Here is a 23,025-nt window from a genome sequence, read left to right on the forward strand (position 1 = left end):
TTTGAATAAAACTCCTCCAGCAAGGCCCAACCTTGGTTTTACCATTTGCCTCACCTAGCCCTTTTTCCCTTGTGTTTCCGGAGCCCGAGGGTCATCTTTATTTACCCCCTCCCCCCCCCCCCTGGGGCCAGTGCTCCTCTGAGTGTTGGTCCAAACTAGAGCATCATGCGGGACCGTCCCTTGGCTACTTGGGTTATGTTAGTACCTCTACGCTTCGCTTATCCGGTGTGCCCTGGGAACGAGATATGTGCAGCTCCTATCGGGATTTGTCGGCACATTGGGCAGCTTTGCTGGTCTTGTTTTACCATTGTCGAAATGTCTTGTAAACCAGGATTCCGAGACTGATCGGGTCTTCCTGGGAGAAGGAATATCCTTCGTTGACCGTGAGAGCTTGTGATGGGCTAAGTTGGGACACCCCTACAGGGTATAAACTTTCAAAAGTCGTGCCTGCGGTTATGTGGCAGATGGGAATTTGTTAATGTCCGGTTGTAGATAACTTGACACCAGATCCGAATCAAAATGCATCAACCGTGTGTGTAGCCGTGATGGTCTCTTCTCGGCGGAGTCCGAGAAGTGAACACGGTTTTGGGTTATGTTTGACGTAAGTAGGAGTTCAGGATCACCTCTTGATCATTGCTAGCTTTTGATACCCATGGTAATGGGATTGCTGAGTCCTCGTGGCTCACAGATTACTACAACAACAGTTGCAGGTACAGGTTATGTGATGATCATGACACGAGAGCGATGTTTGCTTGTTTTTTGGAGTTCTTCTTCTTCTTACTCTTCGATCAGGGGATAGGTTCCAGGTCGGCAGCCTGGGCTAGCAGGGTGGATGTCGTTTGAGTTTCTGTTTGTGTTTCATCCGTAGTCAGATGTTGCTCTTATGTAAGATGATGTTGTATTCGTGTGGCATTGTATGCCTTTTGTATGTATCCCCATCTATTATGTAATGTTGATGTAATGATATCCACCTTGCAAAAGCGTCTTCAAGACGCGCTTCTATCCTTGGTGGGACCTTCGAGTTCCTTTAGGATAGGGTCGCATCTTGGGCGTGACAAGTTGGTATCAGAGCCTCGACCGACCATAGGAGCCCCCTTCATTGATCGTGTAGTTTGGCCGTTGTTGAGTCTAGAAGAAAACTGTTTTCGGAATCTAGTTATATCGGAGAGTAGGAATTCTTTTTACTCCTCTGCCCCTTTGTCGCTCTGGTAAGGAATCTTGACGTACGTGTTTTGAATTTCTCCTCTTCCCCTTCAAAATTTTCTTTAGTATCATGCGGTTAGTTTTCGTTCATTGTCCATCCTCTTTTCAATCCAGCGCACCTCTCTTCAAGTGGGTTCGGTCCTCGTCATCTTTTGCAAGATCAATCCTCAGTTCTTTTCAATCGACGTTGTTTCCCTGTTCGAAGTTGTCCTTGTTTTTTTTTCACCCGCCCACCCTTCTTCTTCTCGGAACCGGAGTCCGTAATCGAGTATCTATCCTACTCGTGCGAAGTCTTTGCTTTCTTTCCTCAATGATGTCAATCGGTGTTTTCTCTTCAAGTTATTCATCAGTTTTTCCCCCTCCAAGTTGTATTTGTTTTCCCGCCCTCCCATCCTCTTCTTCCCAGAGCCTAAGCCTCTTTCGAGCATCAATTTCATTCGTGCAGAGCCTCTTCAGTCTTCCCTCAATTGTTTCAACCGGTGAATTCTCGTCTCGTTCGTCATTCTTCATCTCTTTTTCTTTTCCGGTGGATTCAATTCTAATTTTTGGTGTTGATTATATTCTTTCCCTCGGCTCGAGTGGTTTCCCTGCTCGTTCGCCTCTCGCCAGCTTATCCTTTCGGAGTGTTCAAGACATCTCAGGAGATTCGTCTGTGTTCCAATTAATTTGAGGTTGTCACCTCATACAAATATTTCATTTGTTCCGGTGCATCATCTATCTGTTCAACATCCCTTTCCAACGGTGTTTTCTTTTAGTGGGCCCTAACCCACAGGTCTTTTCCCAGGATCTTACCTAACTCTTCTAATTATTCCGGAGCCATTCCTAATTCTTTTCGAAGTTTGACGTAAGAATGAATTTCATCAGTCAGATCTTTTCCAAGATCAATTTTGAATCATTTTCATTGTTGCCTCAACCTCTCCCCTTTTCATTCCCCCGGAGTGCCTTAACAATTTTGGTGGTGTTTCCCATCGTCATTTGAAGACCGAAGAAGAGTTTTTCCTCTAAATCTTGCCCGTTCTCCTGAAGATTCGTGGTTCTAGCTTCATGTTGTCCTCTCGAATTATTCCATTTGTCAGATATTCTTCTCTTACCCATCCGGTGTATGTCAGAAGTTGTTTTTCCATTTCTTTTCATCGGAGGCCATCGTTCCAAAAGAATTTTTCGTCCTCACATTTTAGCTACCTTTATCCAATTATCCCGGCGCTTCAGTCAAGTGTTCTTTAATCAGATCATTATCTCTTTGTTCTTTTGCATCTAAATCCCCTCGAGCATATTTGTTCTTCTAATTCTTCCCGGTGATTCATTCTCTCTCATCAGTCATTTTTGAATTCTTACGGTGGTTTATTCAAGATTTTTTTCCTTGATTATCATTTTAATCCATTCGTTCTTTCAAATCCTACCAGTGGTTCTTGAATACTTTCTCAAAGTTTGCACTATATCCTCCCTTAATTTTTTCCAACGCGAATAAGTAGTATGCAAATCCATTGCTTCGCATCAATTTAATTGGTGGAGGATAAGCATAACGTAATTCTTATTCTTCTTTCATCAAGTTGATTTATCTCTTCTTTTCGAAGATTGTTCTTGATGAATAATCTCTTGATTCCAAGCCGCTCATCTTTTTGTTTCCGGAGTTCAAATTTCCTCGGCCATTTCGTCGGAACCTCCATCTAAATCATCGGAATGCTTCACCTTGTGTTTTCAACTTCTCTTTCTTTCTATCATCCTTTTATTACCGGAGTTCTTCATGGAGGCTCTACATGGTGGTTTGTCAAGGATCCTTTCATTCTCGATTTGTTCTTCAAGATTTCTCTTGAAGCTAAGATCCGCCAAGCTATACTCAAATTAAACATGGTGCTCAACACATGTTTTTTTTGAGGCGTTCAAGTATTCTTCTTCTCGCATTTCGAAGTGCAATTATTTCTACCTTAGCTTTTGAGGTGGTGTTCTATCATTCTTGGCAATTTCCATTCAGGTTTCGAGATTCACATGTTGTCAAGAATGAGGTATTTTAAATCCATCAATCTCTTCTTTGGAGTTATCTTGGTATAGATTTCATCTAAAGCCTTCCCTAAGGAATGTTGCTATTTGTGGTGCTTATCAATGATCCGTGTTTTCTCCTATCCTCTCGGCGAAAGAAGTTTTCATCTCTTCTTTGATCTCAAACAAGCAATTGTTTTTCGTTAGTGGTAGAATTTCACCTCAAGTGTTGAAATGTTTCCATAAGCCCACTACAAGCTTATTCTTTTCGTTGTTGGTTTTCCAACAACTCCGTAATAACCTTCTTGGAAGGGTGCTTTCCAAGCTCATTTGTGGTAGAAGTTGGCATTTTCTACTCCATTCTGTTATTCCAATGACCTATCTTCTATTCTTTTTTCGGAGGCATTGTGATGTTGCTCTTTTCACTCATCATCTCGAATTGTGAGGATCATGTTCTTTTCGTTCTTATCCATTTAACCAGAGTGTTGTGTTCTAATTCAAGTTCTTTCATCTTGTCAAGTTTTGCCTCTATTTTCAACCTGAGTACTGTCTGAAATCCTTCTTACCCATTGTGTCATTCTTTCAATAGTTCCGGAGGCAGTGTGTTGTTGATTTCATCAAGTATCATCCCATCTTCTCAAGTTCATGTTCTATTCCTTCCATGTTCAACCGGAGTGCTGCCCGAATTCTTCCTCTCTCATCTTGTTTTAACCGGAGTGGTTTCGAATTCTATCTTGTCCATTAAACCTTGATTCATGTCTTTGCAAGCTTCAAGTTATCGTAATGTCCCTTGTTCCTCTTTTCTAACGGATTGTTTGCAATCTCGTTCATCTCTGTTGTACTATTTCTTTTAAATTGCTCAACCTCTCAAGGTTCATGGTTTCACTCGTTCGTCAAAGAAGCAACTTAGTTTTACCTCTTCTCTTTCTCTTCCGTTTCTCTCCGGTGCCATCCTAGATCTCGGGACGAGATCCTCTTGTAGTGGTGGAGTGTTGTAACGCCCCGGATGTAACTTTCCATATTTGAAACTCCAACTCTTGCCATTTCCGGCTATGTGATATATTATTTTCTTCGTGGTTGGGTTTTTGTTTTTCGTTTTGCATTTTGTTCATGTCTTGCATTTCATCTCATAGCATCATGCGCATTGCATCTGCATGTTTTCGTAAAACTCGCACCCATTCGTAGTTGCCGCGTTGCCCCCTTGCTTTCGTTGGCCATTCTAAGACCAATCGGGTTTTTGCTTCCCTCTTAACTATGACCACCTAACCTCTCTTGCCAGCTCGCAACCCCCTCGTGTGCGTGTCCGAAACTTACCCGAACCCGAACCGGTCTGTCGTTACCGATGGATCTGGATCATCCCAAAACATCTACAAAACATCTTCGTTTTCGTATTTGGACGCCCTACCTATTTATTTCTCGGCCGCCCAATCGCGATCGGAGGATCCAAATGATCTCCTTTCGTATATATATAGTCCATCCCTATTGACTTGAGACCAAACCCTATTTTCTAGGGATCCTCCCCTGTCCAGCCGCCGCCGCCGTCTCCAATCCCCCTCGGGATCCACCAGCGCCCAATCCCCTCGCAGCCTCCAGCTTCTCCTCGTTTTTCCCTCCTGTCCAACCACCATCGCCGCCCAAATCCTGCAGGAGCCCGAGCTCCTCTGCCCGTCGCCCCTCTCCTGCAGCCGCCCGAGCACCGGCCAGCTCGCTGGAGCACACCACTAGCACTGCCGAACTCGTACGACCCAAGCAACACCCCCACGGTGAAGCTCCGCTCCTCCCCCGTCTCTCTCTCCGGTCTCTCATCTCTCTCGCTCTCTGTTTGTTCACAGGGATTGTTGGAGCAGACATGGCGCCCGAGCACCTCAAGCTCGTCAGCCCCGCCGGTGGAATTTGTCTAGTGCCCGAGCCTCCTCCCGTTGCAGCCAACTTGGCCGCGGACCGAAGTCCCAGGTCACGGTGTGCTCTTGCTTCTCCCTTCTCTTTTCTATTTTCCCCTCATCCTCCCTGGCTCTTTCTCACGCTGCTCTCTCTATCTCTTGTCTTCACAGCACCGTCAGGAATGCCATGGAGCGTCGCCGCCGTCCTAAACCTGCCGGAGCTCGCCTCCGTTCTGTTCCCGACCTTGTCTTTTCCGGATCCGCCCATCCCCGTCTCCTGCAGCTCTTCTCTTCGCCGGCCTCCGCCAAGCCCTCGTCGCCGGGAGATGCCAGCGCCAAGTCCTGCTCCCTACGTCCTCTGCATCGCAGCCACGGTGAGGCCTCTGCTTCTTCTGCGTTGACCGCGCCTCCCCCACCTGCCCGTTCAATCCAGTTGCATCCCGCGTGTGGCCTCTTCGCCTTGGGCCGCTTCTGCTGTACCGCGCCAAGGCCCAGCCGCGCCAGATCCGCCAGCCCAAGCCGGCCTCCTCCACCGACTGGGCCAAAGCCCATGGGTGAGCTGCCCCCAGCGCCTGCCCTGTTCCATATTCGGCCCGCGTATGTTTTTTCCCTGACTACGAATTTGCTATTTATCCAGTGAATTAACAGATTTGCAGAAACCCCCTTGCACTTCATGCATATAATAACTCATGATCTGTGCATCATATGTAAAAACTTTATATATGTAAAATGCTTAGTTTTTCATCTAGCTTCTTAATATGCTGCTTTCATCTATGTTTGAAATGTTTAAAATGTTGTTTGATTAAATTTGCTCAAATGCCATGTTAAAATGATTTATTTCATAACTAAATAATCGTAGCTCCAATTTTAATAAACTTTATATGTAAATGGGGTGGAAAAATGCCTAGTTTAACATGGTGCACTTTATTTTGCTATTTAACAACATTAAAATTGTGTTTAGGGCAGATCAGTACCAAATCTAAAATATGGACATGAGGATTTTTCGGAATTGTTGTTTGTTGTTCCGGCCTCATTTAAACTTGCCTAAATAGTTAGTTTATTTATGCTTCACCTCTTGCCATGTTTAACAACATTTAATATTGTTGGGTACATAAACGAGAGAGAACTAAATAATTGCATGTGGTGCTTTTGTCAATATGCAACTCATTGCCTATTGAGCTCCACTTAACTTGTAGTATTGTTTGTTGTACTTTGCCATGCCATGCCTCCTTAAACCGGTCATGCATCATACTTGTTTGTGCATCATGCCATGTTTGTGCTTGTGCATTTACCATGTTGTTTGTTTCTTTCTGGTGTTGCTTCTTAGTTCCGGTAATGTTGCGATTGTGAGGATTCGTTCGACTACTCCCGTTCGTCTTCTTCATGGATTTGTTCTTCTTCCTAGCGGGATCTTAGGCAAGATGACCGCTACCCTGGATCTCCCTACTATCATTGCTATGCTAGTTGCTTCGTTCTATCGCTATGCTGCGCTACCCATCATTTTCTCTTCAAGCCTCCCAAATTGCCATGTCAGCCTCTAACCTTTTCACCCTTCCTAGCAAATCGTTGCTTGGCTATGTTACCGCTTTGCTCAGCCCCTCTTATAGCGTTGTTAGTTGCAGGTGAAGTTGAAGATTGCTCCATGGTGGACAGGATTGTGTTGGGATATCACAATACCTCTTATTTAATTAATGCATCTATATACTTGGTAAAGGGTGGAAGACTCGGCCTTATGCCTGGTGTTTTGTTCCACTCTTGCCGCCCTAGTTTCTGTCATACCGGTGTTATGTTCTCGGATTTTGCGTTCCTTACGCAGTTGGGTGATTTATGGGACCCCCTTGACAGTTCGCTTTGAATAAAACTCCTCCAGCAAGGTCCAACCTTGGTTTAACCATTTGCCTCACCTAGCCCTTTTTCCCTTGGGTTTCCGGAGCCCGAGGGTCATCTTTATTTACCCCCCCCCCCCGCCCCGGGCCAGTGCTCCTCCGAGTGTTGGTCCAAACTAGAGCACCGTGCGGGACCGTCCCTTGGCTACTTGGGTTACGTTGGTACCTTTATGCTTCGCTTATCCGGTGTGCCCTGATAACGAGATATGTGCAGATCCTATCGGGATTTGTCCGTACATCGGGCGGCTTTGCTGGTCTTGTTTTACCATTGTCGAAATGTCTTGTAAACCAGGATTCCGAGACTGATCGGGTCTTCCTGGTAGAAGGAATATCCTTCGTTGACCGTGAGAGCTTGTGATGGGCTAAGTTGGGACACCCCTGCAGGGTATAAACTTTTGAAAGTCGTGCCCGCAGTTATGTGGCAGATGGGAATTTGTTAATGTCCGGTTGTAGATAACTTGACACCAGATCCGAATTAAAATGCATCAACCGTGTGTGTAGCCGTGATGGTCTCTTCTCGGCGGAGTCTCGGAAGTGAACATGGTTTTGGGTTATGTTTGACGTAAGTAGGAGTTCAGGATCACCTCTTGATCATTGCTAGCTTCATGATCGTTCTGTTTGTTCTCTTCTCGCTCTTATTTGCGTATGTTAGCCACCATATCATGCTTAGTCGCTGCTGCAACCTCACCACTTTACCCCTTCCTTTCCCATTAAGATTTGCTAGTCTTGATACCCATGGTAATGGGATTGCTGAGTCCTCGTGGCTCACAGATTACTACAACAACAGTTGCAGGTACAGGTTATGCGATGATCATGATGCGAGAGTGATGTTTGCTTGTTTTTTGGAGTTCTTCTTCTGCTTCTTCTTCGATCAGGGGATAGGTTCTAGGTCGGCAGCATGGGCTAGCAGGGTGGATGTCGTTTGAGTTTCTGTTTGTGTTTCATCCGTAGTCGGATGTTGCTCTTATGTAAGATGATGTTGTATTCGTGTGGCATTGTATGCCTTTTGTATGTATCCCCATCTATTATGTAATGTTGATGTAATGATATCCACCTTGCAAAAGCGTCTTCAAGATGCGCTTCTATCCTTGGTGGGACCTTCGAGTTCCTATAGGATAGGGTCGCATCTTGGGCGTGACACCTGCAGTGCAGCCTCTGCCTCTGGGCTCCATTTCATTGGGACTACTTTCTTCAAGATTTTGAAGAATGTCAAGGCGCGCTCAGTGGACTTCAAAATGAACCTGCTCAACGCAGTGACACAACCAACCGGACGCCTCTCATCCTTGACGGTTTTGGGGGCTTGGATCTGACGTATTGCTTTGATCTTTTCGGGGTTGCCTTCTATCCCTCACTAAGACACAAAAAATCCAAGGACCTTGTCCGATGGAACGCCAAACACACATTTCTTGGGGTTGAGCTTGAAGTTGATCTTACGCAAATTTGCAAAGTTTCTTCCAGATCCTTGATAAGTGTGAATTTGTCTCCGGTCTTGACCACTATATCATCCATATAGGCTTCTATGTTCCGGTGTAGCTGGGGTTCAACACCAATCAGCATAGCCCTTGCAAACATAGAACCGACGCTTTTTAGCCCGGAAGGCATACGTACAAAGCAATGCTTGCCACATGGGGTTATAAACACGGTTTTCTCTTCATCTTCTTTGGCCATGAAGATCTGGTGGTAGCCAGAGTATGCATCAAGGAAAGAGAGCAAATCACATCTAGAAGTGGAATCAGCGATCTGTTCTATGCGTGGCAAGGGGAAGGGATCCTTTGGACATGCTTTGTTCAAATCGGTGAACTCAATACAAAGCCTCCACTTCCCATTTTCCTTGCGCACCACCACTAGATTTGCTAACCAAATTGGGTGCAACACTCCCTGACCAAACCTGCTGCTTCTAGTTTATTGATTTCTTCGGCGATGAACTAGTGCCGCTCCAAGGCTTGCTTTCTGACCTTCTGCTTGACGGGACGGGCGTGAGGCCAGACAACAAGGTGGTGCTCGATTACCTCCCTAGGAACACCGGGGATGTTAGATGGTTGCCATGCAAACACGTCGATGTAACACCCCGAGACCGACGCTCCAGATGCCTTCCATGGATTCCGAGTTTCATCGTGGGTTTTATTTTGTTTCTTGCATTTCATCATGGCATCATGTCTTCATGCAACACCTTTTTTAAAACTCACCTAAATAAATTGCAAAGATCATTGATCTATTTAAATCGAGGGAATTCAAATGGTGATTTCCCTTTATAACATATCCTCCCAATATTTAGGGAGCTACTATAAAACCATTAGCTTGGAATTATCCATGACACACCTGCAAAAATCCCATGCTCATTCTACTCCAAGTTTGGTCCCCAAATTTTGCCATCAATTCTTATCTCTTTTATCGAGGCTCCTCCTAAAGTATAAACATTTTTGGACCTCCCTAGCACCAACTTCCTATGCAAGACCATTTGTATTAAATTCAAATGTGTACGAATTCTAACCACTCACACATGCACACTTCTATTTTTCTTTGATCAACATCATTTTTACGAGTCCGGGAAAAATACCCTCCTGCTCAAGCTCCACCACTAACCTCTCTTTCTTTTATTTCTTATCTCTATTTTGTTTTTATTTTCTTTTGAGAGGGAGAGGAGAGCCCAGCAGCCACGCCGGCCTGCTTCCCCGCAGTCCTTTTGGCCCAAGGCCCAGCAGCTCCTATAACCCTAGTCTCCCCGGCTCGAACCTCTCTTCTCTCCCTTGTTCCCTCTGCCCGCTGCTGCCACACACAGCCAGCGCCAGGAGGACGCGCTCGATCCCATCGCCCTCTTCCTCGCTTGTCCCGATCCCCATCTCACTCTCTCCCTCTCATTCCCCCTCGGCGATGTCACCTTCCCTTGCTCCTGCAGCCACTCCCCTCGATCTCCTCCTTCGTCCTTCGTCGTCCCGCCGCCTGGAGCCCGAGCAGGCCGCACCTCTCTGCGCCTCCCCTACTTTGCGCCAAGGACGTCGCCGATTACGGCGTTGCCATCATCATCGCGCGCCCGCAGTGCTCGACCTCCTGCCCGAGTCCAGGCCGCCGCCGCGCCTTCTTGGATCCTCTGTCGCCGATCAACCATAGGAGCGCCATCTCCTTGGTCTCCTTCCTCTCCTCCTCCTCCGCGCCAGCGCCACGCCTCCTGCTCCTACTGCCTGCCTCCTCTCCGCGCCGCACATCCCTCTACGTCCATGGCTTGACCTCCTCTGCTCGTTGCTTGCTCGCCTTGCACCACCTCGTCCATGCCTTGTCCGTCGTTGCTGTTGTGCCTCCTGTTCGTGGCGCTTGGCTGTAGCCATGGCCTCTTAGTAGCTGCTGCTGCACCAACATGGCAGGTTGTTGCTGCCCAAGACCGCCATCCCCATGAGCTAGTGCTACCACGACCACCTCTGCCTTCTTCATCCGTCCAACGCCTCACTGCCTTTGTGCGCCACCGCCGCCTCTTTGCCATGGCCATCGCCGCGTCCCCTCAGGACCCGTGGAGTCATGTACAGGAAAACCAAGTCAGAAGACTACCATGCATGTGTATCTCGCCCAGTACCACTACAGTTCGATAAAGACCGCCAAGTACCCTTTGGATCGCCAGGACCGAGACCCCAAGTTCGACTACGTGTTACTGCCCCGATCGAGACCGCCAAGTACCACGACAAACCGGGAAGTTCCACCAGATACCAAGTACCTCTACCGATGGCCCCGAACGTCTACAAAATGTGTACCACTACCACCGCATGGACCACTACTTCCACTACCGTCGCCTTGTACCACTACTTCTGTCTACACCACATCGAACCCATCCGCTCCAGAAAAGCATGCTTCGAAGGTATAACCATCGGGACGATGACCCGTGGACGAATGCATGTGATGTATGAGATGCACCTTATGTTGCACCATGTAGGATTTGTTGCATGTTCCTTGTTTGCCAGGCCACTGGCATGTGGGACACCCACCCCACCATGCTTGCATGACACGCTCACGCCCACTTTCTTTTGTACCGGTATCTCCGTGAGCTACCGGAACCGATATGTTGCCGTGGCATCATTTTTAGATTTGTTGCCATGGCACCCCTTTCGTTCCACCATGGTGAACAAATACTTCATATCTTATATTATGTCAACATTTTCATAAGAATTGCATAAAACTTGCATATGTCATCTGCATCATGATAACAACATTTAAATGCTTAAAATTGTTGTTTGCATTAAAACTGCTAAATGACATGGGGATTTTTTGGAATTGTTGTTCGTTATTTCCGGCCTCATTTAAATTTCCTAGCTAGGTAGTTTTAATATGCTTCACTTCTTGCCATGTTTAATAACATTTAATATTGTTGTGTACCTAAACGAGAGCGAACAAAATAACTCGAATGTGGTGTTTCGTCAATATGCAACTTGTTGCATATTGAGCACCACTTAATTTATAGTATTGTTTGTTGCACTTTGTCATGCCATGCATATTTAAACTGGACATGCATAATACTTGTTTGTGCATCATGCCATGCTTATGCTTGTTGGTTTACCATGTTGCTTGCTTCTTTCCGATTTGCTTCTCTCGGTAGCTTCAGTTTTATTCCGGAGCTGTGAGCATTCGTTCGACTACATCCATTTGTCTTCTTCTTGGACTCGTTCTTCTTCCTTGCGGGATCTCAGGCAAGATGACCATTACCCTCGATGTCACCTCTATCTTTGATTGCTAGTTGCTTCAATCCATTGCTATGCTGCGCTACCTATCACTTGTTTACCATGCCTCCCACATTGCCATGTCAAGCCTCTAACCCACCTTCCTAGAAATCCGTTGTTTGGCTAAGACACCGCTTTTGCTCAGCCCCTCTTATTGCATTGCTAGTTGCAGGCGAAGTTGAAGATTGCTCCATGTGGGAACATGACTATGTTGGGATATCACAATATCTCTTATTTAATTAGTACATCTATATACTTGGTAAAGGGTGGAAGGCTCGGCCTTATGCCTGGTGTTTTGTTCCACTCTTGTCGCCCTAGTTTCTGTCATACTTGTGTTATGTTCCTTGATTTTGCGTCCCTAACACGATGAGGGGTATGGGACCCTCTTAACAGTTCACTTTGAATAAAACTCTTCCAGCAAGGCGCAACATTGGTTTTACCATTTGCCTAATAACAACTAAAACTTAAATACGGGATTTTCGCCGGCCCCCTAGTATTTTTAATCAACCCCCCTGGGCCAGTGCTCCTCTGAGTGTTGGTCCGAACTAGAGCACTGTGCGGGGCCGCCCGGGGGAAACTGGGTTATTTTGGCACCTGTACGCGTCGCTCATCCGTGGTGCCCTGCGAACGAGATACGTGCGGCTCCTATCGGGATTTGTCGGCACACCCGGAGGTCTTGCTGGTTTGGTTTTACCATTGTCGAAATGTCTTGTGCACCGGGACCCCGAGTCTGATCGGATGTCCAGCGAAGGACGATTGTCTCTACGGATCGTGAGCATATAATGGGCTAAGTTGGGACACCCCTGCAGGGTATAAACTTTTGAGAGCCGTGCCTGCAGTTATGTGGCAGATGGGAATTTGTTAATATTCGGTTGTAGAGAACTTGACACTTGACTTAATTAAAATGCATCAACCATGTGTGTAGCCGTGATGGTCTCTTTTCGGCGAAGTCTGGGAAGTGAAAACGGTTTGGGTTATGACTGAACGTAAGTAGTTTCAAGATCACTTCTTGATCACTTCTAGATTCATGACCGTTGCGTAGCTTCTCATCTTACTCTTGTACTCGTATGTTAGCCACCATATTTGCTTAGCGGTTGCTGCAACTCCACCTCATTACCACATGAATAGTCTTGATCTTGCGGGTTTTGAGATTGCTGAGTCCCCGTGACTCACAGATACTACCAAAACAGTTGTAGGTGCCGATGATACCAGTGCAGGCGATGCTACCGAACTTAAGCGGGAGTTCAACGAGGACCTTGGTCGTTACTATGTTTCGTTTCCTGATGATCTGTAGTGGAGCCTAGTTAGGACGATCGGGGATCTAGCATTTGGGGCTATCTTCTTTTCATTTGGATTTGTCCGTATTCGGACTATGTGTGTACTCTGAATGATGTATGATTTTTTTTGTTTTGTGTGAAGTGGCGATTGTAAGCCAACTCTATTTATCCCTTTCTTGTTCATTACATGGGATTGTGTGAAGATGACCCTTCTTGCGACAAAACCACAATACGGTTATGCTTCTAAGTCGTGCCTCAACACGTGGGAGATATAGCCGCATCGTGGGTGTTACAAGTTGGTAATCAGAGCCATCCCCAAGTTAGGAGCCCCCTGCTTGATCGAATCGCTGACATTGTTGAGTCTAGAACAAATGTTTTGAATCTTAGGATTATGTATATCGGAGAGTAGGATTCTTTTTACTCCTCAGTCCCTTCGTCGCTCTGGTGAGGCCTCCTGACGTAGATGTTTTGTCTTTCCTCTCCTCAAATTTCACTAAAAAAATTGGATCACGTGGATATCTTGGGATCGTTTTGATATTCTTGTGACGAGAACATTGTTCTTGGTGCCTCCTGACATTTAGGGGTTGTGGCAGTGTCCCGGGGAGTTGAGCTCCGAGGTGTCGGCATCACAATTTTATCGCTGCTGTTCTGGAATACCTGAGTTTTACCCGACATCGAAAATCTATTTTATGTAGTTCTTGGTGAGATAACCTCGACGCCACCCAGTACTGGGGCGGGAGTTCAGGAGTATTGCCATAGCACATATAACGGATGCTTTTCAAAGGTTGATGTACATGATTTCCGGAGTTTTCTTGGTTTTGTGTTGACGGATGGATACAACTGGATGTAGGGATTGTTAGTTTGGGTGAGATATATTGCTTCCCCTGTATCCCTAACACAAGTAGCTCCTAGAATATCTTTCTGACAGATGTATGATTTGAGATTGGGGTCCAACGTCTAGTGGTTCGCTTTTCATGGTCGATTTACAGTGGTCGCGAGGCATCTTAAAGAATCCTTGGCTATGCTGATTCGGGGGTGTCTCATTTCTCGTACATCATGTCCGCTGTACGTCGTGCCCGTGGGGCCTCATCGCGAACACTTTGGGCGGAATCTCTATCATATGTTTGTTTCCGACTTATCCTGCAAGCCAAATCCTTTGTTTAGTTTTGAGTTGTGGTATTCAAGTTGCTTTGATGTAAAGTGTTGATCCATAGCTTCCCTAAATGGTGGTCTCATATTTCTATGAGAGTGCTAATCCTTCTTGATCATTGAGGTTGTCATTTAATTCTTTCCCAACCGGCGTGCTTCTCTTCAAGTGGACCAGATCATTTCAACATCCGCAAGATCAATTCTAACTTTTTTCTCAACGGTATCCATTCCATCTGCCCCAAGTTGCCTTTGTTTTCCCGCCCTCCCACCCTTTTCTGCAAGGACTCAGATTTCTTAATTGGGTATCCATTTTATTGATGGGAAGTCTCTCCAATCTTTTCCGTCAATGTTTTTATCCGGTGATTCTCAGGAAGATACTAACGAAGCTTCCAGTTCATTATTCTTCGTCTCTTTTCTTCTCCGGTGGATTAATTTCAAGCTTTGGTGTTGATCATATCTCTTCCTTTTGTTTCACATATCTTCCCGTGGGAATTTCTTATCCAAGGCTCTCTTATTTATTCACCTCTCCCAGTTCATATCTGGAGTGTTGAAGATATCTCGGAAGATTCGTGTTTCCATTCTCAATCCATTCAAGTTATTTTGGGGTTGTTATCTCACTCAAGCCATTTAATTCAACCGGTGCAATCCCCCCCTTTCAATCAATCGTTCAACGGTGTATCTTTTTAGTGGGCCCTAACCCATAGGTCTTTTTCCAGGATTTTACCTGACTCTTCTAATTTTCCCGGAGCTATTCCCAATTTCTTTTCTAAGTTTGACGTAAGAATGAATTCCATCGGTCAGATATTTTCCAAGATCGATTTCAAATTATTTTTCATTGTTGGCTCAACTTCTTTGTTTTAATTTCTCCCGGAGTATCTCAACACTTCATGGTGGTGTTTCTCATCGTAATTCTCAACACAGAAGACCGAGGTAGAGATTTCTCCTAAAATCATGGTCCATTCTCTTGAAGATTCATGGTTCTAGCTTCATGCCATCCTCATAATTGTTTTTGATTGTGACAATTCTTTTCTTACCATCTGGAGCCTTTCATGAGTTGTTTCCATTTCTTTCCTCCGAAGGCCATCATGTCATAATTCTTCATTCTCGGTGTATAGCTATCGTTCTCCAAATCTTACTAGTGCATCATTCAAATATCCTCTAATCAGTTCATGGTCTCTCCGTTCTCATGTATCTAAATCCCATCAAGTATCTTCGTTCATTTTTTTCTAATTCTTCCCGGTGAATTGTGCCTTTGCTACTTTCATTTTCAATTCTTACAGTGGTATGTTCAAGATTTCACTTCCTTCATTATCATATTAATTCATTCCTTGTTTCCAAATCCCACCGGTGGGTCCATCAAGACTTTTCTCTAGTTTACGCTATATCTCTCTTACTCCTTTCTACGAGAATATGTAGTATGCCAAATCCGTTGCTTGTCATCAATTTAAATTGGTGAAGAATATGCATAACGTAATTCTTATTATTGTTTCATCCAAGTGATTTAGTTTCTTCTTTCCAGAGTTGTTCATCATGTCACATTTCTGGTTCGAGTTGCTTTCTCTTTTCTTTTCCAGAATTCCAACTTTCCGCATTATCTCGTCGCGAAGCTCCATCTAAATCATCGCAAGGCTTCACCTTGTGTTTTACACTTCTCTTTCTTTTTATCACCCTTTTATCACCGGAGTTCTTCATGGAGGCTCTACATGGTGGTTCGTCAAGGATTCCTTTCATCCTTCAATTGTTCTTCAAGATTTCTCTCAAACTTAAGATCCGCTAAGCTTTACTCTAAAATAAACATGGTGCTCAACACATGTTTTGTTTTAAGGAGTTCAAGCATTCTTCATCTTGCATTCCAAAGTGCAATTCCTTCTACCTTATCTTTTGGGATGGTGTTATGTCATTCTTGACAATTTCTTCATGTTTCATGATTCACATGTTGTCAAGAATGAGGTATTTAAAATCCATCAACCTCTTCACTGGAGTTATCTTGGTAAAGATTTCACCTAAAAGACTTCCTGAAGGAATATAGCTATTGTGGTGATTATCAATGGTCCAGGTTATCTATCTATCATCTTGGTGGAAGAAGTATTTCATTTCGTTGGTGTTATCAATTATATTACTTGTTTCCGTAGTGGCAGAATTTTGCCTCAATTTTGAGAAGTTTTCCATAAGCCCGCTACAAGCCTATTCATTTTGTTGTTGGTTTTCCAACAACTCCGTTATAACCTTCTTGGAAGCGTGCTTTCCAAACTCAGTTGTGACAGAAGTTGGCATTTTCTTCTCTATTCTGTTATTCCAATGATCTATCTTCTATTCTTTCTTCCGTAGGCATTGTGATGTTGCTCTCTTCACTCATCTTCTTGTATTGAGGATCGTGTTCTTATCATGCTTATCCATTTAACCGGAGTGTCGTGTCCTCTTTTCAAGATCCTTTCATCTTATCAAGTCTTGCATCTCTTTTCAATCGGAGTGTTGTGCGATTTTGATCTTCCTTGTTGCTTGTTTATCTCGTTTCAACCAGAGTGGTTCCAATTCCTTCTTGTACATTGTACTCGTCATTCATAGCTCTGCAGCCTCCATGGTTCACATGGTGTTCACTACAAAAAAAGACACATCCGTGACATTTTGGGCCGAACGGAAAAAAATTCTGTCATACTTATGACAGTTCTATGACGATAATTGTGACAAAACCTGGTATCATCATAGATGTGGTGGGCTCCTACTTCTATGACAACAACTCATGATAGAAAATGGGATTTTCGTCCTGGGCAGGCCGGAGACGCAGCTGCATGACATTCTTTGGGCCATCCATGACGGAAAAACCGTGGTAGAAGCGAGGGCAAGGAAAATTTCGGGGAGTTCCCGGTTACGGTGGGTGGTCGGGGGCCGAGCGATGCATGTTTCTCTCGTACACGTACGCGCGTGTGTGCGAGGCGTTGGCTCTAACTGAACCCGAGCGAGGCGTTGGGCTCTAACTGAACCCGAGCTATTGCACTGCAGGCTACGCGTTACTGAACCCAAGTGATCGATCGATGGCTGTTAATTGAACCCGATCGAGCGATTCCTTCGCTACTGCTACTAGATGAAGCCGATCGATGCTGCCTCTCTGGATGAACAGTGAGAGTTGCGGGGGGGTGGATGAACAGTGAGAGGTGGCGTTGCCTCTGGATGAACAGGACCCCGTGGTGTGGAGGGTTGGATGAACAGTAGACGGTGGAGGGTTGTCTGTGGAGGGGTGTTTGAACAGTAGCCGGTGGAGTAGCGCGCCGTGGAGGCTGGATGAACAGGAGCCCATGGAGGCTGGAGGAGGTCGACGGTAGCTAGTGGAGGCTGGAGGAGGTCGCCGGTGGAGATGAACAGTATCCTGTGGAGTCCCATTTTGCGGTACACCACACCCCTCCTGATTAACAGGACCCCCATTTCGACCGTAGCGCTCCAACACAAGTCCATTTCATCCATTTTGCAGTACGCCACACCCCTCTCGATCAACAGGACCCATGTTTCGTCCGTAGCGCTCCAACACAAGTCTGTTTCGTCTGTTTTGCGATACGCCACACCCCTCCCGATCAACAGGACCCCCGTTTTGACCGTAGGAGGTCCGTTTCCTCCGTTTTGCGGTACGCCAGACCCCTCCTGATGAACAAGATCTCGTTTCGAACGTGGCCGGTCGAACACAAGGCCGTTTCCTCCATTCTGCGATACGCCAGGTCCCGTTTCCATCGCCTGTTCCGTCCAAGCCGGTTGGCTCCCACGCATTTTGTTGCCTCCCGATGAACACGACGCATTCCGTTGCCTCCCCATGAACACGACGCATTCTGTTGCCTCCCCATGAACACGACGATGACGTTGTTTCTCCATTCCGACCCGGCCATGTACACGAGCCCTGGCCGTACGTATCTGCGAGTAGGCGTTCGAGCCCCGCCCGTATGTATGTACGTGGTCGTATTTTCTTTCTTACACCCTAGCCGTTGTACGTACCTGTACATGCTACATGCGCACCTCTACTACGACACGTGCACGCCTCTACTACGACACGTGTGCGCCTCTACATCCACCAGTATGTACGTACACGTTCGCGACCAGAATGACAACGCTACGTATGCTTCGATCAGGTGGGTCCCGACTGTCAGGCACTTCCTTGCGTGCGAAAATGTAGCTGGTGGGTCCCAGCAGTCAGGGGGGCGAATCGTTTTTTTTCAGACTCACTTCCTTGCGTGCGAAGATGTAGCTGCTGGGTCCCAGCAGTCAGGGGGGCGAATCGTTTTTTTTGCCCGGACGCACTTCCTTGCGTCCGAAGATGTAGCTGGTGGGTCCCAGCAGTTAGGGGGAAATGTTTTTTTCGGGAAATACGGTGGCCCGTCCGGTGGGTCCCGGCTGTCAGGTGGAGGAATAATTATTTTGCGCGTAATAAGGAGGCACTTCCTTGCTGCGGCCGTGGACCCAACTGTCAGCCTCTCCACGTACAGTCCACGTCCGATGGAAGCCGTTCCTTGACCACGTTGACCATGCCGCACTGAGAGCACTAGGGCGGTGGACGACGGCGAGGCCTAGGATGGGGACGACACGGAGCCGGGGAAGAAGCGGCAGTGGATGCCCACGCATAGAGGATTACAAGGGTTCACTAGTTCGCTGTGGTGTGAGGTTGTCGTCGCCGCAGAATAACAGGGGGTGTGGGTGAGTAGAGGGATGGCCTGTCCAGCGGTGGGAGTAGTAGGGGTCGGTGAGGCCTCCGCCGCATCGCAGCCGGCCACGGGAGGCAATAGCACGAGGCACGACCGGCGCTGGTTTGGGCGGCTGGAGCAAGAAGACTAGAGGTTGAAGAAGCACTACGGCCGTTGGATGGACATTGTACGGTCACTGGAGCTAGAATCGTGCATATTGACTAAGTTGACAAAGCCCTCTATACCCGTCAACTTAGTAGGCCCACAAGTCAGCCTGCCACTATACTTGGTCCCAGCTAACAGGGGGAGTATTCATTTTTTTGTGCGTAATAAGGAGGCACTTCCTTGTGTGTGAAGATATAGCTGGTGGGTCCGAGCTCTCAGCGGCGGTAACATTTTTTTCGTGAAATACATAGGCCCTTTCGGTGGGTCCCTGATGTTAGGTGGAGGAATCATTATTTTGCGCGTAATAAGGAGGCATTTCCTTGCGTGCGGCCGTGGACCCAGTTGTCGGCCTCTCCACGTACAGTCCACTTCATATGCATGTCGGTCGTTGACCATGTTGACCAGGCCACGCTGAGAGCACCAGGGCGGTGGACTACGGCGAGGCCTAGGAAGGGAACGACACGGAGGCAGGGAAGACTCGGCAATTGTTTCCCACGCGGAGGGGAGTACGACTGTACGAGGGTTTACTGGTTCGTCTGCCATCGCCGGAGAATAACAGCAGGTGTTGGTGAGTACAGGGATGGCTAGGCCAGCGATGGGAGTACAGTGGGTGGTGAGGCCTGCGCGGCAGCACAGCGGGCCGCGGGGAGGAGGGAGCAGGCAGTCCCGCTGGCACTTGTTTGAGCAACTGGAGCAGGAAGAGCAGAGATTGAAGAAGCACGACGGTCGTTGGATGGACATCCAACAGTCACTGCTTGTGCGTCAACCTTTTTTTAGGAAAGCCTCAAATCTGTGGAAAACAGTAGCCCATCTGCCATTATTTCTAATAATTTATGGCCCATTTGCTAGTTCTTAAGGTTTTTTTAGCCCATATTCTTTTTGTTAGCATTACAACCCATATTGTGGCCACGGTTAAAACATTATATGAAATTTTGCATATTTCGGTGCAGTCCGCACTATTTTTAATCCTGAAATTTCGACTCACATTCAAACTAATTTTAAAAATAAATGTATACCAATATAAAATCCAACAAATTCTCCACGCATAAAAATTAATGTAATTTAAAATCTCAAAATGAAAAAAAGATATTTGAAACTAATTGTCGGTTTGATGTATTTTAAAAATGTACATCCCATTTCTCATTACTGATGGGCCATTTTCTCGGCCAACCGAATGAAAGCTCTCCTCGTCTTGAAAGATTTGGAGCCCAATAGGCCTGACAAAGCGAGTTACTTCGCAAATCACAAAAAAACTGGGTTGTGGCCGTGGACCCAGCTATCAGCCTCTCCATGTACAGTACTCCTCCGATGGAATGTCGTTGACCACATTGACCACGCCGCACCGAGAGCACCGAGGCGGTGGACGACGGCGAGGCCTAGGAAGGGGACTACGCGAAGCACAGGAAGACGCGACAGTGGATGCCCACGCGGAGAGGATTACGAGGGTTCACTGGTTTGGCTGCGGTGTGAGGCTGCCGTCGCCGCAGGGCCTGGCTAGCGGTGGGAGTAGTAGGGGGTGATGAGGCCTCAACGGCAGCACAGCCGGCCATTGGAGGCAGGAGCAAGCAGTCTCCCCGGCGCTGGTTTGGGCGGCAGGTGCCAGAAGAGCAGCGAATGAAGAAGCAGCAGGACCGTTCGATTCAAATCCAACGGTTACTGCTGCTAGAATCGTTTGTTGACTAAGTTGACAAGCACTGCGTACGCGTCAACTTATTAGGCCCACAGGTCAGCCTCCCAACCGGTGCGCCCCAGATGTCAGTGGGTGGAATCATTTTTTTCGCGTAATAAGGTGGCAGTTGATTGCGTGCGGCCAGGCCAGCGGAGGGAGTAGGGTGGGCCGGGGAAGCCTGCGCGGCATCACAGCGGGCCACAAGAGGATGGAGCAGGCAGTCCCGCCGGCGCTAGTTTAGGCGGCTGGAGCAGGAAGATCAGAGATTGAAGAAGCACGTCGGCCGTTGGATGGACATCCAACAGTTACTGCTGCCAGAATCGTCTGTTCACTAACAAAGCCTTGCGTAAACAAGTCAGCCTCGAAATCTGTGGCCTGTATAGCCCATTTGCTATTATTTTTATAATTTTTACTCATTTTTTAATTCATATGGAATTTATTGCAGCCCGTTTTACATTTTTAGAATTGCTGGCCATTTTCTGGTCGGTACCAGGGTCAAAAATATAACTATATATGTGGGAAATTTTGAAAATTCGCAAATTTTTGCTGGGGAACAAAATATTCTTAATCCAAAAATTAATAGCCATACTAAAACAAATTTAAAAATAAATTAGTACTATGTCATGTTAAATCCAGTGAAATACTTATAAGATATCACTTAAGAATAAAAACAAAAAAATAAACTAATATCCCATTTGCTATAATTTTTTTGGAATTTTCAACCCCTTTTGATATTACTTTTAACAGACATTGACCATACTCTTTGGCCAGGTCGGAATGCGTCCCTCCTCGTCTTGAAAGATTTGCAGCCCAGTAATTCGGAGAAAACAAATAGGCCTAGCTTGGGTATTCTTCAAAAAGAAATATTGGGCTACCTATTTTCCCAAAGAACTGGTGCATGAGCATTTAGCTTTATTTATTTACTTATTTATTTATGTTTAGGGGACCATGAGCATGTACCTGGGCCAGATTCATGGGAGAGCCTCCCTTCTAGTTAATTACGGGCTTCTCTATTGGGCCTTCATCAGTGGGCTGCATGTTATCAACAAGTGGAAAATGTGTTCCGTAAGAAAAATAGTATGCACTACATACGGTACGGGGCATGCAGGACGTATCAACGATTGTATTCCGCGAAACAACACTTCCGGTACATGCGAACGATCATCAATCGTTCGCCATCGTCTGATCGAGCCAGGAACCACCTGCAAGTGCCATGCCACTTTTCTTTGAAAGGTTCTGGGATTAGGAAGGGTAGGGACACCATGCGGCCTACAACATCGTATCAAGTTGGAGTCAAATAAAAAAGAGCTCTTGATTTAGTCAATCTTAAGAACAACATGTTATGAGCATGAATATTTTTTCAGTAAATGTTGACAGTAATATAAGCAAGCCATCATGATATCATAGGAAAGTAACATACTACTGTAACAGCCGTTTGTAGCGATGTCTGGAGTAGGCCAGCAATACGTCCAGCCATAGAAGGAGTCGACAGCATAAATGAAGCCCTTGTGTTCAATGGCATCAGAGAACCATGGAGTATGTATGATCCTGTGATAGACGTGCAGATTTATCCACCTACCGCAGTGACCTGTCAGATAGGCAAGACCACGGTTGAAGAACGCAATTAGCCTGAAGTGTTTATAATTCGCAGATCTTGTGGGCACTTGGAAGATTACAACCTTGAGCAAATCAAACTTGGTATCATGTTGGCTACTGTAAGATTTCGAGTATTCTGTGCCGTGGTGCCAAAGCAGTGTAGTGTTAATCGAAGGAAGGGAGATCAATCGTCGGGTGTAGACCTCCACAAGCATCCAGCTGCCGCGACCGTCGACGAGCACCATCCAAGACGTGTTCATGCCGACCCAGTACATACCGTTAATGTAGTTGAGGCTGACGGGGATCGAATCATAGTCAAGGGGGTTGATGCTCGCCACCCTACGATCATTATGTTGCGTGACACGCCATTTCTGAAGATCAGGTGGCATCAGCAAGCAAGGAGCTGGCTTAAAAAGCTCCGACCTGAGGGCTTTGAGTAAACAGTACAGCCCCGACGAGCACGCGACGAGCGGCATGGTACTGAGATTGTCCACACGTGAAACAATGAGCTTGATTACCTTTGTGGGGAGCGAATTCCAGCCACTCTTTTGGCGGATGCTTCTCGGTTCTGCCATTGTTAGTGCTTGGGTTTCGGACGAGGGGGGAGGTGCCTTAGCGGGGATGGAAGATTGGACGAGATTATGTGCGAACAAAGATGGAGAAGCGAATATGTGCTGCGGGAAGTGGACAGGTGATGATGACTACAACATGCCGCTTGACTTACGAGACACATACCAGCAGCGTAGGGTCATATCGATGCCAGACAACTTGCTTAAGTGGTCACAATACTGGTACTCCCTACAGTACCTACTACAGTACTATGCCCTAAGTTGCTTGAGTAGAGTAGTAGAGTAGGACTCTG

The sequence above is a fragment of the Triticum aestivum genome, chromosome 6B (genome assembly GCF_018294505.1).
Source record: "Triticum aestivum cultivar Chinese Spring chromosome 6B, IWGSC CS RefSeq v2.1, whole genome shotgun sequence".
NCBI classification, from domain to species: Eukaryota; Viridiplantae; Streptophyta; class Magnoliopsida; order Poales; family Poaceae; genus Triticum; species Triticum aestivum.